Source organism: Scyliorhinus torazame, chromosome 28 (genome assembly GCF_047496885.1).
Source record: "Scyliorhinus torazame isolate Kashiwa2021f chromosome 28, sScyTor2.1, whole genome shotgun sequence".
Lineage (NCBI taxonomy): Eukaryota > Metazoa > Chordata > Chondrichthyes > Carcharhiniformes > Scyliorhinidae > Scyliorhinus > Scyliorhinus torazame.
The window spans coordinates 31973289-31991592 of record NC_092734.1 but is presented as its reverse complement, the minus strand read 5'-3'; the positions used below and the strand labels follow the sequence as shown (position 1 = coordinate 31991592).

At 47.4% G+C, this 18304-nt stretch overlaps 1 protein-coding gene across 4 annotated transcripts in view; it reads left to right on the top strand.

The window, feature by feature from the left end:
• shld2 (shieldin complex subunit 2) overlaps nt 1-18304 on the top strand; it is a 167803-nt gene that overhangs the window by 99024 nt on the left and 50475 nt on the right. The window lies entirely within an intron of this gene.

Genomic DNA, 18304 nt, shown 5'->3' with positions numbered 1-18304 from the left:
TAATACATTGGTATGGATAATTATCTAAATAACTGAAATAGAATCAGGATAAATGTTTCATTTTCAGGTTGGCAAGCTGGAACTAATGAGGTGCCACAGGGATCAGTGCTGAGGCCTCACCTATTTACTATCGTTAAATTTATCCCTCAATCAACATCACAAAAACAGATCACATTTTTATTGCTATTTGTGCACAAATTATCTGCCGTGTTTCTGACATTACAACAGTGACAACTTGTACTTCACTGACTATCAAGTGCTTTGGAATGGCCTGAAGATGTAAAAGACACTAGATAAATGCCAGTGATTTAAAAAAACGGACTGGAAAGATCCACGTTCAATTCTTGATCTATAGGCCAGAGTTTGAGTATTCTGGAGTGAGTAACGTACCTGCTGACTCTTCAAAGTCTCTCCCACAATGTACAAGTCAGGAGTGTGATGGAATATTGTCCCACTGCTGTTTGTGATTTTCATTAATGACTTGGATGAGGGAGTTGAAGGGTGGGTCAGTAAATTTGCAGACGATACGAAGATTGGTGGAGTTGTGGATAGTGAGGAGGGCTGTTGTTGGCTGCAAAGAGACAGGATGCAGAGCTGGGCTGAGAAGTGGCAGATGGAGTTTAACCCTGAAAAGTGTGAGGTTGTCCATTTTGGAAGGACAAATATGAATGCGGAATACAGGGTTAACGGTAGAGTTCTTGGCAATGTGGAGGAGCAGAGAGATCTTGGGGTCTATGTTCATACATCTTTGAAAGTTGCCACTCAAGTGGATAGAGCTGTGAAGAAGGCCTATGGTGTGTTAGCGTTCATTAACAGAGGGATTGAATTTAAGAGCCGTGAGGTGATGTGGCAGCTGTACAAAACTTTGGTAAGGCCACATTTGGAGTACTGTGTACAGTTCTGGTCACCTCATTTTAGGAAGGATGTGGAAGCTTTGGAAAAGGTGCAAAGGAGATTTACCAGGATGTTGCCTGGAATGGAGTGTAGGTCTTACGAGGAAAGGTTGAGGGTGCTAGGCCTTTTCTCATTAGAACGGAGAAGGATGAGGGGCGACTTTATAGAGGTTTATAAGAGATGATCAGGGGAATAGATAGAGTAGACAGTCAGAGATTTTTTCCCTGGGTGGAACAAACCATTACAAGGGGACATAAATTTAAGGTGAATGGTGGAAGATATAGGGGGGATGTCAGAGGTAGGTTCTTTACCCAGAGAGTAGTGGGGGCATGGAATGCACTGCCTGTGGAAGTAGTTGAGTCGGAAACATTAGGGACCTTCAAGCAGCTATTGGATAGATACATGGATTACGGTAGAATGATATAGTGTAGATTTATTTGTTCTTAAGGGCAGCACGGTAGCATTGTGGATAGCACAATTGCTTCACAGCTCCATGGCCCCAGGTTCGATTCCGGCTTGGGTCACTGTCTGTGCGGAGTCTGCACATCCTCCCAGTGTCTGCGTGGGTTTCCTGCGGGTGCTCCGGTTTCCTCCCACAGTCCAGAGATGTGCAGGTTAGGTGGATTGGCCATGATAAATTGCCCTTAGTGTCCAAAATTGCCCTTAGTGTTGGGTGGAGGTGTTGACTTTGGGTGGGGTTACTGGGATAGGGTGGAGGTGTTGACCTTGGGTAGGGTGCTCTTTTCAGGGGCCGGTGCAGACTCGATGGGCCGAGTGGCCTCCTTCTGCACTGTAAATTCAATGATAATCTATGATTAATCTAGGACAAAGGTTCGGCACAACATCGTGGGCCGAAGGGCCTGTTCTGTGCTGTATTTTCTATGTTCTATTGCCAGGATGATTGGAGCGGCAACAGCACTTAAAAGGCTCAACACTATTCAAGACAAAGTAATCTGTTTAGTATCAGCATCTAGCAACTTATCTATTAAGCAATAAATGCTCGTGTCGCAGCGAGCCCACCTCCCACGAATGGAAAAGAAGATTGTAAAGTGAATGATAAAGATACTAGATGCTTTCCCGTACCATCCTCTCCGAACTGGCGCCGGAATATGGCGACTAGGGGCTTTTCACAGTAACTTCATTGAAGCCTACCTGTGACAATAAGCGATTATTATTATTATTGCTCAGCCATAGCTAACATAGAAGATAGGAGCATGAAGAAGCCATTCGGCCCTTCGAGCCTGCTCCGCCATTCATTACGATCGTGGCTGATCGTCCAACTCAATAGCCTAATATTGGATTTATTTATTGTCACATGTACCGAGGTACAGTGAAAAGTATTTTTCTGTGTGCAGCTCAAACAGATCATTTAGTACATGAAAAGAAAATACGAAACAGGGCAACACAAGGTCCACAATGTAAATACATAGACACCGGCATCGGGGGAAGCATACAGGGTGTAGTGTTAATCAGATCAGTCCATAAGAGAGTTGTTTAGGAGTCTGGTAACAGCGGGGAAGAAGCTGTTTTTGAATCTGTTCGTGTGTGTTCTCGGAATGTTGTACCTCTTGCCCGATGGAAGAAGTTGGAAGATTTTAATCTCAAAATACGTCAGGGGGAATTTACTGAAGTACAGTTACTGTTGGAAAATACAACAGCCTTTATGTTTACAACAAGATTCCACAAGCAGAAAATGAAACAAATTACCAATTACTGCTTTGGTAATATTGGTTGAGGGCAGAATGTTACGCAGGAGGTGAGGAGTATACTCTTGCTTTTTATTTCCTAAATGCTGCCGCAAGATCTTTTATATCCACCCAAAACAGGTAGACAGTGCCTTGATTTACGATATCGGCGTATAATGGTGATTTGTGTTTCTCTTCCATTCTTTTATCAACTCATTCAATCTTTCATTATCTCCATTGTTTAATCACATCTGTTTTTTTTAAAAGCATTTTCCCTTTTTATCCATTTACCCTGTGCTCACAAATCTACATTAGCTCCTTGAGCTGGCAATGCCGTAATTTTAAAATTCTTAACCTCCATGTTATCCCCTTCCTGTTTATATATCTGCTTCCAGCCCTGGAACCCTCCAACAGTAATGCTGTATTCCAGTTCTGGCCCCTTGCATTCTCCTATTTTCATTGCTGCACCATTGACGACAGTGCATTCAGCTATCTATCCAGTCCCCAAGTTCTGAAATTCTCCCCCCGCCACCCCCAACTTCAGCAAAAGTGCTTTCTAAATGCAAGTTTTGTTTCTGTCATTTTTCTTCTTTCAATTATTTTTGTTCTCTTTTTTTTCCCCCCATTCTTGCTCTATTTGAGACACAACCCTTGACTTCGCCAGGGAGCATGCTTCCCAAACAATGGCATTTGTCCAGGAATCCAGGTCAGCCTTTCTTTCTCGGTTGCCAGGAGTCCAAGGTGGAAATCTCGGGCAGTAGCCTCTACACACTGTCAATAAATCGGCAGGAAGCTGAAGACAGATGGCGGAGATAGATTTCAAGGGCGTTAGGCTGCACTCTGGGCGAACGGCCAGTAAAATATTAACATCTTCCTTATGATAATGAGAGGGAATTTCTCCTTTCACCCAATGCCAGGATTGGGGGTAAGGTGCCACTGTGACTCTCAAGGGTCCACCCCTTCAGAATTGTTTTTATTCTTTTGCGAGATGTGGGCATTGCTGGCTAGGCCAGTATTTATTGCCCATCCCTCGTTGGCCTTGAGACGATGGTGGTGAGCTGCCACCTTAAATCGCTGCAATCTACACATTTCTCTGCATTGAACTTCATCGCCCATTCCACCACCTGTCTGCCCATTCCACTAAGTTGCCCATCTACATTTGAAGTTCTGCACGAACCTCCTCACAGTTCACAATGCTACCAAGTTTCATATCATCTGCAAACTTTGAAATTGTGCCCTGAGAACCAGTCAAGTCATTAATATATATCAGGGAAAGCAAAGGTGCCAACACTGACTCCTGGGGAACTCCAGCCTGAAAAACATCTATTAACCACTCTTCTCTGTTTCCTGTCAATCAGCCGTATCCTTGTTGCTGCTGTCCATTTCATTCCGTGAGCTATAGCTTTGTTCAAAGTCTGTTGTGTGGCACTGTATCAAATGCCCTTTGGAAGTCCATGTGCACCATGTCAATTGTATTATCCTCATCAACCTCTTCAAAAACCTCCACCAGATTAGTTAAACATGATTACCTGGTAATAAATCTATCCTGGCTTTCCTTAATTAACCTACATTTGTCCAAGTTACGATTAAGTTTGTTCCGAATTATCATTCCGTAAAGTTTACCACCTACAATGTTAAGTTGATTGGCCTGTATTTGCTGGATTTAGCTCGTCCTCTGGAACCATCCATATGTTTAAGGAAGACTGAAAAAATTTGACCAGTGCCTCCACAATCTCATTTCCCTCAGCATCCTTGGATGCATCTCATCCGGTCCTGGTGCTATATCCCCACACGTGTAGTGTCTGAATTGTCTCCCCTTTCACAATGGCCTGGATAACACTTTCTTGAAAAAGACAGATGCAAAGTATTGTTTTAATACATCGGCGATGTCCGCTTCCTCCGCATGTAAATCCTATTTTCCATAGAAACCCTACAGTACAGAAAGAGGCCATTCAGCCCATCAGGTCTGCACCAATCTCCAAAAGAGCACCCTACCTAGGCCACCCCCTTCCCTATCCCCGCGCATTGATCATGGCCAATCCACCTAACCTGCACATCATTTGGACTTTGGGAGGAAACAAGCACCCAGAAGATACCCACGCAGACATGGGGGGAAAGTACAAGTTACGCTTTACACACACAGTCACCCAAGGCCAGCATCGAACCCGGGTCTCTGGCGCTGTGAGGCAGCAGTGCTAATCACTATGCTACCGTACCAACCCTTTTGGAGCCAATTGGTCCCACACCTCCTTAATCGCCCTTTTACTATTTCTATATGTTGATAGCACACATATTCACTGCCAGTCTCTTTTCATACTCTCCTCTTTGCTTCTCTTATTTTGCACCTCTCTCTGAACCTTGTATGTCAGCCTGGTTCCAATTTTTTAATTTATCTTAATTAATGTCTCTCTTGTCATCCAGGGACCCTGGATTTGTTTGCCATATCTTTCCCTTTCGAGGGAATCTACATTGACTGCCGAAATTCCTCTTCTTTGAAGGAGAAAGCCCGTGCTCAGCTGCAACTTTCCAGCCCAACCTTTGGCTTAAATTAATTTGGCCCAGATCTGTTTTTAACCCATTGAAGTTGGCTTTCGCCAGTTAATTATTCTTACTCTAGGATTGTTCTTTGTCCTTTCCACTGTCCCCTAAATGTTCTCTTATTAATACTACTTAAAATTGTCATAAACCTCTTCATTTCTGTCTTACTTAACCGCTTTAATCTTCAGTTATCCATGCAGCTCTAGCTTTGAATGCCCCTCTTTTACCCCCAGTAGAAGAATATTTCTACTAGGTACCTTAACATTGGGCTGGATTTTAAGGGCTCCCCTACTATGCGTACTTTCGGTGAGTAGGCATGTAAAATATGGTGGTGGGCAGCTCACCACCAAATCCTGACTTCAAAAATATTTTTTAATGGTTTACTATTTTATTTCTGCTTCTCCAACTTGTTTATTTTCCATGTCATGGTCTGTTCATTGATAGAGCCTCTCTGAGCTAAGAGACCAGGATGCTAACCTGGATGTTGGCACATTCATGACTTAGGCTCCCAAATAACTGTTTTGCCCAATTGCCAGATAATTAGCATACTGTCCATGTAGTCAGCTCAAATCGGCATTCAACACACCCAAAAATTTTACACAATGATTGTAATATCACCAGGCTTAGAATAGTTATGGAAAAGAACAATGCACAATCAAGTGTAAAAATAGGTAACAGTAGGGGGCCAATTCAATGTTGAGTTGGAGTTGAGTCAGAAATCATAGACAAAAGAGTCATTGAACAATGGGCAGCTGTCAAAGAGCTGGGATTGCAAACATCTCCATGAAGAAGGTCAATTGTGACCAGACTCGAGTAAGTCCTGGGCTTTTTGGGCAAGGAGGAATCGGGCATCCTAGGCAGTGGTGGGATGGGGGTCAAGGGGGAATGGATTTTGGAGGCATGGCGATGAGGCACTGCTTCGGGATGTGCTTCCGTGCATCCAGGGCACTCCCCAAAGGATGTACCCCCTCCCCCCACTTTGTTCCTGCCTTTTCACCAACCTTAGTTTACAAAAACTGCCTTCCCACTCCACGCCTTCCACTGCCCAATAGATTATGGCAGTGGAGGTGGATTGAGCCCCTTAATTGGGCTGTTAAGGGCCTCAAAAGGGTAGAGGACTAGTGGGCATATCCAGTACTATGGAAACTTGTTTGGGGGAGGGCGGGAAAATGGTGAGCTGCACACCCACCATATTTTACATGCCTACCCACCAAAAGTACGCATTGTAGGGGAGCCCTTAAAATCCAGCCCGATGTTAAGGTCCCTAGTGGAAATATTATTACGTGGGGAGAAAAGAGAGGCATTCAAAGCTAGAGCTGCATGGATAACTAAAAATTAAAGCGGTTAAGTAAGACAGAAAGAAGAGGTTTATGACAATTTTAAGGTTCCTAATACAGTTGAGAGCCCAGCTGAATAAATAGGAGATCTTAAAAAAAGGGAGTAGGAGGGGCATGGTTAGAGGATCGGCGGGGTTGATGAGTGACTATAAAGGAGGTGTACTAAATTATATTTTGCATCCAACTTTGTTAGAGAGAACAGGATGCTGCCCATTTAACAATGAAAGAGAGCAATTATGAAATTGGATAGGATGAAAACAGTCCAGTGCTCAAGAATTTTCAAAGTCTGGCAGTTTCAGCCTTGATTTCAACTACCAAATGGTGGTATTGAGCTGTACAGATATCAAGATGCAGCAGCAGTGGTAATTGGAAAACATGCTTTGCTTGACTTGGGATCAACCACTATATTCTACTTGATTAATGACCTCAACAGTGACAATTTTAGTCACTTAATTTATACAAGTAAAAGGTTTTATGATAGCTATGTTTCAAACCATCTCTTTTAATTCAAAGTAAAATGGAGCATGTGTCTTCCTAAAAGTTCTGCCCAGTGATAAGCCAATGTGAACTGTTTGCCACGGGGACTGGGGGCCCAGGTTAGGAACTGTAGAAACCCAAGGGCCGGCTTCCACTCCAGAGCACACAGACAGGAGCTGCCCTGGCTTGGTGTAATTTTACAGGGCAAAATTTAATGAGAGATGATTGGTAACGGAAAGTGTGGCAGGTAGGTACCCTGCCATCTTCCCACCTCCAACCCAGTACGTCCATGGTGGGAAGGCCCTTGCAACAATTACTGCCTCATTCAGCCGTCCCTGATATCAACCAAACAGTGGGCTGGGAGACTCACCTGTCAGGGAATACGATAAACAAACCTGTGCTTAACAGGGTTACTTTCTGGCTCCAGAGGGTGTCCTTCGTTTAAAGGCAATCAGTGCCTGATAGTGGAACCTGGCATCGGAAAAGGAAGGCACACTGAGACCCTGTCCTTACTGCTGATCCTGCTCCCCTCCCATCCTATAGTCCTCCACCCTGCGACCCTCCCTTCCACCATTACTCACCTGTGTCCTAGGGTGTGTGCATTGTCAGCCAAACAGTGCAAAGGCCAGCAGCTCTCAGCAGGTGGAACTTATGCCCCCCAGGCTCCTTATTACATGGGAATTTCTGAGACTGGCAGGCCTCCCACCAGATGTGGACCTTGCGCAAGCTGCCCAGCTGCAGTGAGACACCCCCCTTATCTCCATTAAATACCACCTGTGGAATCTCAGGCAATCTGGACAGAGACCCAGAGCCAGGATCGAACCTGGGACCTCGGCGTAGTGAAGTAGCAGTGCTAACCACTGCACCACTGTGCTGCCCGTGATAAATAACAATTAAGATATATTGATAGTATCCGAGATCCTATTCACATTGCATAGGAAGGAAGGAATAAAATTGTATGCACCAGTTTCAGACCACTCTTGATGTTTTTGAAGAGTCACTAGTTCTGTTACAGTGTTATAGGGAAGAAAATCAATTTGTATGACTGCTTCAAGTCATTGATTTATCGGGGCAGACGGCATGACTCACACATACTTCTTCAATGATATCAATGAGGAATACCACACAGGTAATGTACTGCATCGTTGCCTGCTCCCAGAGAATCAATGCAACTTTCCAGTCCTGCCACCTTCAAAGATTTGAGTACACAGGCTCCCAGTTGTCTCTGTTCCTGCACACCCTTTAAAATTATACCATTTATTTAGCCACTCCTAATACTTCCTACCAAAATCCACTGCTTCACACTTCTCTCAGGTCTACCAAGGTTCTGCCTTTTTCACCAGTCTGTCCACATCCTCCTGAACCTATTATCTTCCTTACTCTTTACTGCATTGAGTTTTATGTTACCTGCAAACTTTGAAATTATGCCCTGTGATGTCGGCTGGGGCTGGGGATTTCAATAGGTGGGTCGGATTTCTCGCAGTTCAATAACTCAGTTGCCCAGGTGAATGTTTATTTACAAATCTTTAGACACCCACCGAAACAGAAAGGAAATAAATACCTAGCTCTTCCTGGAGTGGAACTTTACAGACAGTTCTGCGCACAGCAAGTCCCTCCACTCTCCAAGGCAGCCTCCTCTCATTCACCCAGTGAGCTTCCTTTTTCTAGCAGGACACAAGTACTGCTTATATTGGCTGATCAGGCTGCACAGCTGATCCTCCCTGCAGTGATTCGTCATCAGTTTGTCATGCGGCTTCCTGTGGCCATCTTGGGTGATTCGGTCTGTGCGCATTCAGGACTCTGATCTTCCTGTTGTTTGCCATTTTAACAAAAGACCCTGCTCCCATGCCCACATGTCTGTTCTTGGCCTGCTGCAATGTTCCAGTGAAGCTCAACGCAAACTGGAGGAACAACATCTCATCTTCCGGTTAGGCACGCTACAGCCTTCCGGCCTGAACATCGAATTCAACAACTTCAGATGATCGGCTCTACCCCACCTCGACCCATTTGTTTTCATTTCATTTTAACTGTCTTTTACCATTTCTTTCTTTCTTAATATATATTTATTTCCCCCCCCCCCACCAATCTTATCCACCTTTCCTTCACCTTTCTCCTCATTGCTTCCCCCTTCCCCTCCCCCCACATCTACAGTTCATTCTCTGATGTTAGTTTTCCTGCTGTTTGACCTTTCACATCTTTTGTCCTCTCTGGGGACTGCCATTAACACTCTTTCCCCTTGGTTTCCGTGGCCATTAGCACCCGGTTTCCCTGGGTTTCTGTGGCTATGACTCATCTTTCATTCTCACTCCACAGTATAAATATTTCCCACTTTCTCTGTCTTGTTAGCTTTGACAAAGAGTCATCGGACTCGAAACGTTCGCTCTTTTCTCTCCATACAGATGCTGCCAGACATGCTGAGATTTTCCAGCATTTTCTCTTTCATTTCAGATTCCAACATCCGCAGTAATTTGCTTTTATACTTTATATTCAGTGGTCGGTACCAATATCAGGCTACATTCTCCAGGTTGAAGCTCTCTGATGGTGAAGCTCTTAATGCACTCCCTCGCTTGGTTGTCTTGAGCCTTCCCTTCACCTCCAGTCCAGTCAGTTCCACTGTTGAGAGGCCATCTGCACGCTCCGTCTCCAAGAGGGTTCCCATCCACTTCCTCCAGACAGGCCACAGCACCTGATGGAGTATTCCTCTGACTGTTCCTATAATGTGAAATGAAAAATGAAATGAAATGAAAATGGCTTATTGTCACAAGTAGGCTTCAAATGAAGTTACTGTGAAAAGCCCCTAGTCGCCACATTCCGGCGCCTGTTCGGGGAGGCTGGTACGGGAATGTCTGGAACAAAGGACAATTTTGACCAATCAATACGTGACATGGCAAGTGCTTCACAACTCCATCCTTGACCTGGTAATCCCCTTGGGGTGTTTGAAAGTGGTGTTTCACTGTGGGACATGTCCAGGTATCTCTATGTACCCAAGCGATTGCCAATGTATCCGCTCCTTCCTTCAAAGACCTGTCCTTGGGCACCGTGCTCGAATCCACAAGAATTACCATTCATTCCGAGTCCAAGATGGCTTCTATGACTCTCTGCCACACGCAGTTTGACAGGTTCTTGAGGGTACAAGGTTGGTGGTGCATTAGGCTGCAGTGAGGTTACAGTTCATATCTTTGGGGTCTTCCTTTGTTCTAGGATCCCTCTGATAAAAATATCGGCCAACCAAGTGCCTCACTTTCCTACAAGCATAGCATCGTCACCTCTGTCATGGCGCACTTCAGTCCAGGTCCTACTTCCCACAATAGGTTTCTCCATTCATCCTGCCTTCAGACCTCCGGTGACTGTGCAGAGTCTGCACGTTCGCCCCGTGTGTGCGTGGGTTTCCTCCGGGTGCTCCAGTTTCGTCCCACAGTCCAAAGATGTGCAGGTTAGGTGGATTGGCCATGCTTAATTGCCCCCTAGTGTCCAAAGGTTAGGTGGCATTACAGGGATAGGGTGAGGGATTGGCCCTAGGTAGGGTGCTCTTTGGAGCGGGGTCTGGTGCAGACTCAATGGGCCAAATGTCCTCCTTCTGCACTGTAGGGATTCTATGATTACTAGTGCTGTTGTTTGATGAGTTCCACTGCCTGATCCACGGACTGGGATGCCCTTAGCTCACCAATTTCCTTACGTCCAGTGGTAAAATCCTGAGAAGTGATCCAGGACGACTCTTTCCACCATTTGTTCAGGGCTGAACTCCTCCGGTTGTAGCCAATTCTGGGCCAAGTGTATGTGTTCAAACATCTGGGACCAGGGTCCTTTGTCTTCTTGTAATAATAATAAACTCTTGCCACAAGTAGGCTTTTTTTAAACACTGCAATGAAGTTACTGTGAAAATCCCCTAGTCGCCACATTCCGGCGCCTGTTCGGGTTCACAGAGGGAGAATTCAGAATGTCCAATTCACCTAACAAGCATGTCTTTCGGGACTTGTGGGAGGAAACCGGAGCACCCGGAGGAAACCCACGCAGACACAGGGAGAACGTGCAGACTCCGTACAGACAGGACCCAAGCCGGGAATCGAACCTGGGACCCTGGCGCAGTGAAACAACACTGTGCTACCGTGTCGCCCAGGTAGTATAGCAGCTGCTGAGCTCGCTTAGCAGTTGTTGCTCCTACCCGCGCTGGGATCTCTTTCTTCAGTGCCTTGTAATCATCAGCAGTTTTCTCCTCTCGGCCATAATAAGCCATCGGGGCTTCACCAGCCAAATACGGGGCAATAATTCCAGCCCACTGTTCTTGTGGCCAGGCACTCCTGTTTACTGTCTGCTCAAACATCTTCAGGAAAACGTCCACATCATCCGCCTCAGACATTTTTTGCAGCCTGGCACCTCTGGGAACATTACACAGTTAGTCGCCACTGAGTCTGAATGGCCGTGTGTTGGGCCAGTGTAGCCTGGACAAGTTGTTGTATTATGGCTTCCATTATTGAACTGAGTTCTCCGTGATTACCCTCAACCTAGCTGTGCATTCTCCGACAAATATGATGTTGCTAGGGGGCATGCAATAGGTGGAATGAAGTTCTCCCAGTTCAATAACTCACAGTTGTCCAGATTCAACATAAAGGTGAATGTTTATTTAAAGGTCTTCAGACACTCACCAAAGCAAAAAGAAATAAACACCTAGCTCTTCCTTGAGCCAAACATTGCACGCAGCAAGTCTCTCCACTGTCCAAGGCAGCCTCCATTCATTCAGCCAGTGAGCTTATTTTTTCTAGTAGGACTCTGTACGCTGCTTATATAGGCTGATCAGGCTGCACTGAGTCCTCATCAGCCTCATGTGGCTATCTTGATAGGGGGAACTCTGCCCAGAACCTGGAGCACAGTATGAGGGAAATACAACCCTTCCAGCACACAACCCCTGGTGACACCACAACCCAAATCATAGTTTACAGTGTCTGACAAAGATCATTGGGCCCAACACTGATCCCTAGGGGCTACCACTGCATGCTTCCCTCCAGTCTGAAAAATAACTGTTCACTACTACCCTTTGCCATCTATACCTTAGCCAGTTTTGTATTAATGCTGCCACTGTCCCATTAATCCCACTTCACTTTGTGAACAAATCTATTATCTGGTAATCAATGTCTTCTGAAAGTTCACCTTCATCAAACTTCTCCATTGATTCTTCAAGGAAGTCAATCGAGTTAGTCAATTAAGAAATTAAAACAGAAAATGCTAGAAATCCTCAGCTGTCAGCATCTGGGAGGAGGGAAACTGAGTTAATAGACATGATATTTCCCTTTTAACCCTGACATTGAGTTCACAATCCTGCACTATGTGGGAAACAGACACATGTTAGTGATTGTCCTCGAATTGGCCACTTGGTGACCGGAGGGTGGGCTCTCAAAGCTAGAGGGACAACAAGAGGCCTTCCAGCACTGAAAGCATAGCAGCTTGCAGATCACGTATGAGAGAGGGTTCCTCCAACTTTCAACACTTGTAAATTTTAAAATGACTTCAGCAAACAGGCCACCATTATGGAGAGGAAATCTCTCCACACGGGTGTAGGATTACCAACTGTATTTATATGCATCCCTGGAAGTTTCATCCCATGATTTGCCCCCATTCTCCACCTTAGAGTCAACCTGCACATTCATCCTTATAACACACTGCCTTCCTACACCAATTGTAAAACTAAAGGACACATTACCCAATTGGATGCTGCTTGACTGTCAGTTAATTGAACCCCCCCCCCCATTTTCAATAATCTGGTGAAGAGAATGTTCAACGAAAATGACAAAAAAAAACAATATTTTAATGTCCTGATGATTTTTCTCCAGGGTTACACATTGGTCAACTTCTCCTTCAATTCCACACACCTCTTCCAAATAATAGGTGTTGCTAAAGATACCGGCATGGGTCTTAGCTACATTTGCCTTTTTGTGGGATGTGCGGAACATTATTTGTTTAGTCCTACTCCATCCTGTCCCTCACCTCTTTTTCTGGAACATTGATGATTGTACGAATGCCATTTCCTGCTTTTGTCCTAAATTGGAGCATTTCATCAACTCTGCTACGTGTGTCCTGGAGATTAATCCTACATTCTGCAGACTCCAGACAAGTCCTGGAGGGTTGGCAACCCTTACAGGGTGGTATGTCAGCACGATAGTACAATGGTTAGCAGCGCCAGGGTCCCGGGTTCGATTCCCACTTGGGTCACTGTCTCTGCGGAGTCTGCACGTTCTCCCCGTGTCTGCGTGGGTTTCCTCCGGGTGCTCCGGTTTCGTCCCACAGTCCCGAAAGACGTGCTTGTTAGGTGAATTGGACATTCAGAATTCTTCCTCAGTGTACCCGAACAGGCGCCGCAGTGTGGCGACTAGGGGATTTTCACAGTAACTTCATTGCAGTGTTAATGTAAGCCTACATGTGACACTAATACAGATTATAATTATTATTATGTGGGCGCAGTTGAGACAGACAGCTGGGGAAGGCCTCGAAGCCTACCTGGAATACTGACTGTTAACCAACTGGTCTATCACCTGTAGGCTGTCTCCAGGCCTAGCCCTCGAAGCCTTGGAGAGGCGTGGAGGCTGACTGGAGCTTAAACGGAGTTTCAGACAATAGGGCTTAATAGGCCTTTAACTGTCATAATTCGATTCCTGCCGGTCTAATGCCTCTGGGGAAAACTCATCCAACCAATGCAGAGGAAGCCATTATGAACAGAGAATGCAGTAAATTGAAAGAAGTATAAATAAATTGCTGTTTATCCTGGAAGGAGTGTTTGGGACCTTGGACAGTGAGGAGATAAAAAGGCAGATGTTTAATCAATACTTTTGGGAAGGTGCCTTGGGAAGAAGATTGGGTGTTGGGGGTGACAGAGAACTAGACCTGAGTGTCCATTGGTGGTGACATCATGCAGGAGGTGGCAAAATTGGTGGAAGATGCAATTGGATGTGGGGGCAGCACGGTAGATAGTGGATAGCACTGTGACTTCACAGCGCCAGGGTCCCAGGTTCGATTCCCCGCTGGGTCACTGTCTGTACGGAGTCTGCACGTTCTCCCAGTGTCTGCGTGGATTTCCTCCGGGTGCTCTGGTTTCCTCCCACAGTCCAAAGCCGTGCAGTTTAGGTGGATTGGCCATGATAAGTTGCCCTTAGTGACGAAAAAGGTTAGGAGGGGTTATTGGGTTCCGGGGATAGGGTGGAAATGAGGGCTTAAGTACGTCGGTGCAGACTCAATGGACCGAGTAGCCTCCTTCTGCACTGTATGTTCTATGCTGGTAGGATGGAAGGTGAGGGCTATGCACATCATGGAATACTATCATTGGTTCTGGGAAGAGAGAGATGAAAGCAGAAGTGTGGGAAATGGAATGGTTGAGGATCCTGTCAGCCACTTTGTGGATGAATCCTCAGTTGAAGAAAAAGGAAGACATAACAGGCCCTGGAATGAAAGGCTCCACTGTCAGAACAGATGTTTTGTGAGGGCCACGAAGAATCCAGCATGAGTTGAAGGATAGAAAGAAAGAACATTTATTTACAATAACATATATATACACACAACAACAGCAGCTGCTCACTCTCCTCTAGCCGGTTCCAAACTGGCCAGCTTTATTTATGCAGGGAATCTGCTAATGATTTCTCCGTCCCCCTCATTGGGGAAGCTCATACTCCCAAAGGATTGTGGGATTGCCATTAGTCCCCAGCCAGTGGTAAGCAGGCAGGTTATAACATCCCTCCTCCCCCCAAAGTCGAAGGAATCCACCGAAGACCCTGGCGAAGGAGGGCATCGGACTCGTTTTGTCGCAGGCTGGACACCATTTGCACGAGGGGCTGGATCGGGCGGCGTGTACCGAAACGGAGAACGGCGCTTCCGTGATGAACGGCGTAAAGGTTGCACATCCATGACCCGTGGGCCCGAGGATTCCCCCTCTGAGGCTTCCTGTGCCTCCATCTCGGAGTCGGAGTCCGCTGCCTCCGTCATCTCGGCGTCTCTATCTCCACGCGGTTTTCATAGAATTTACAGTGCAGAAGGAGACCATTCGGCCCATCGAGTCTGCACCGGCTCCTCGAAAGAGCACCCAACCCAAGGTCAACACCTCCACCCTATCCCCATAACCCAGCAACGCCACCCAACACTAAGGGCAATTTTGGACACTAAGGACAATTTATCATGGCCAATCCACCTCACCTGCACATCTTTGGACTGTGGGAGGAAACCGGAGCACCCGGAGGAAACTCACGCACACACGGGGAGGATGTGCAGACACTGCACAGACAGTGACCCAAGCCGGAATCGAACCTGGGACTCTGGAGCTGTGAAGCAATTGTGCTAACCACTATGCTACCGTGCTGCCCCTGTGGTTCTGCAACGACCTGTGCAGGCTTTGAGTGCGGCACCAGAGGAAGATTGTGAGGAATACTTTCCACTGTGTCTGGTCTCCGTGGCTGTACAAATGAGCTCCGGGGGCAGGGAATCTTTGGAAGGGATGGTCTTCTGGACCGAATGTGGTCTAAACGCTTGCGCTGGAGACGACCCTGGGCTTGCACCTGGTAAGAGATAGAGCCCGTTTGCCGAAAGATTACGCCAGGGACCCACTGGGCACCACCAGCAAAATTCCGAACGAACACTGGGTCACCGGGTGCAAACTGCCGAATCGGCCGATGCCGAGAAAAACCATGTCCCTGCCGTTCTTGTGTGCAGCGTGCCTTTGCACCAATATCTGGGAAAACCATGCTAAGGCGGGTGCGAAGTCTCCGGCCCATTAGGAGTTCCGCGGGAGCTACCCCAGTCACCGCATGTGGGGTGGTCCTATATGAAAACAAAAAACGAGCCAGTCTCCTGTCCATCGACCCCGGAAGACTGCTTCTTTAGGCCTCGTTTGAATGTCTGCACTGCGCGCTCCGCCAACCTATTTGAAGCCGGGTGGTATGGGGCGGTGCGGATATGTCGTATGCCGTTCATCTTCATGAACCTCGCAAACTCCTCACTGGTGAATGGAGTGCCGTTATCCGTGACCAGCACCTCGGGGAGGCCATGCGTACTGAAAGACAAACACATCTACCCGATTGTTGCGCAGGACGTTGTGCCTACCATTTTATGCACCTCTAACCATTTAGACTGGGCATCGATTAATAGAAGGAACATGGATCCTTGAAAAGGGCCGGCGAAATCCGCATGCAAGCGCGCCCAAGGCCGCCGTGGCCATTCCCAGTGATGTAGGGGCGCGGCCGGCGGAAGCTTCTGATGCTCCTGGCAAATGGAGCAGTTTTGGGCCACCCTCTCAATGTCAGTGTCGAGGCCTGGCCACCAGACATAACTCCGGGCCAACATTTTCATTTTGGTAACTCCCGGATGCCCATTGTGCAAGTCTCTTAGTATGAGCTCCTGTCCTTTTTCCGGGACAATCACACGCGTCCCCCACAAGAGGATACCATCTTCCACGTTAAAGACAGCTTGGAGGAAAATGCCCGCAATTCGCCTGGGAGCTGTCTATGCTGCTCACAGGACTATGTGCCAAACCTTTGACAGGACTGGCTCCGTCTGGGTCCACTCACAGATCTGTGATGCCGTGACAGGCAAGGTGTCCATTAAATTTAGTGTTGTAACCACCTCACCGGTCGTGGGGGTCGGCATGGGGCCGGTCAATAAAGGCAATCGGCTCAGTGCGTCTGCATTCGCTATCTGGGTTCCTGGTTTGTGCTCCAGAGAATACTCGTAGGCAGCGAGCAACAAAGCCCAGCGCTGGATCCGTGCGGAAGCAATGGACGGTATTGGCTTATCCTCTCGGAAAAGTCCCAGCAGAGGCTTATGATCAGTCATGATTGTGAAGTGGCGGCCATACATGCACTGGTGGAAGCGTTTTACCGCAAAGACCACTGCCAGGCCCTCCTTCTCGATCTGCGCGTACTTTTTCTCCGCTGCAGTCAATGTGTGGGAGGTGAAAGCTATCGGCCGCTCTGCCCCGTTCTCCATTTTGTGGGACAGGACGGCCCCAATACCATACGGGGATGCATCACATGTGATGAGCAAAGGCTTTCCAGGATCATAGTGGGTTAGTAACCCAGACGACGACAATTGTTGTTTTACCCGCCGGAAAGCGGTTTCTTGTGGCTGACCCCAAACCCAGGTGTGATTCTTCTTTAGCAGAAGGTGCAACGTGGCCAGCATAGTTGCCAGATTGGGGAGGAACTTCCCGTAATAGTTTACGAGGCCGAGAAAAGAACAAAGGTGCGAAGTGTCAGTCAGGGCGGGGGCGGGGTGCAAACCTTCGCGGTCCACCCGATAACCCAGGTAGACTACTTCCTTCGCCTGAAAGATGCACTTTATGCGACGTAAACGGACTCCAGCCTCCGAAAAACGTCTAAGGAGAGGCTCCAAATTTTCCAAATGTTCCTGCTTCGACATCCCTGTAATCAAAACGTTGTCTAAGTGGGCAGCGACACGCGGCAAACCTCTCAAAATGCCCTCCATGACACGTTGAAAAATAGCACAGGCAGAGGATACCCCAAAGGGCAACCGTGCATATTGATTCAGGCCCCAGTGTGTATTAACCGTTACATATGGCCGGGAGGCAGGGTCCAGCTCCAACTGTAGATAGGCGTGACTCATATCTAATTTCGTGAACGAGAGTCCGCCTACAAGCTTCGCGGAGAGATCCTCTATGCGAGGCATTGGATATTGGTCAAACCAGGAAGCCGTATTCACTGTAAGCGAACTGTGGCATCTGGCTTCATTACAGGTACAATTGGTGCTGCCCATTCAGTGAAACGGACACGCCTGATAATACCTAAAGTCTCCAAATGAGTGAGCTCCCCTTCTACCTTGTCGAGCAAGGTGTAAGGCACGGGCCTTACACGCCCGGAAATAGCGCGGCGTGGCTCCTGGTTCGACTATTTTCCCCAAACCGGGCTGGAATACATCTGGGTATTGTCCTAGCACCTCAGTCAGCCCTCCAGAAACTGTTTGGAGGATGTGCTGCCACTGCAGCCGCAAATGGCGCAACCAGTCCCGACCCAACAGGCTGGGCCCGTGGCCGCACATCACGATAAGTGGGAAACGCCCCTCCTGGTATCCATAAACAACAGGGGTCATCGTAGTTCCTGCAATGTCCAATGGTTCCCCTGTATAGGTGGCCAACCTGGCCTGTGTGTCGGTTAACGTAAGGGTCTGTACACCCTGCTTGATGCGGTCGAATGTCCTCTGGGCGAGCACGGAGACTGCTGCACCAGTGTCCAACTCCAGCTCAAGCGAGTGACCATTGACCTGTACTGTCACATTAATGGGGGCCACACGGGGAACTGCCACACAATGCAGCTGCAGGCAGTTGTCCTCCGTCTCCACGTCCTCGGGAGTAGTCGCCGCAGGTTCATCCAAATGGAAGGTAAGGCC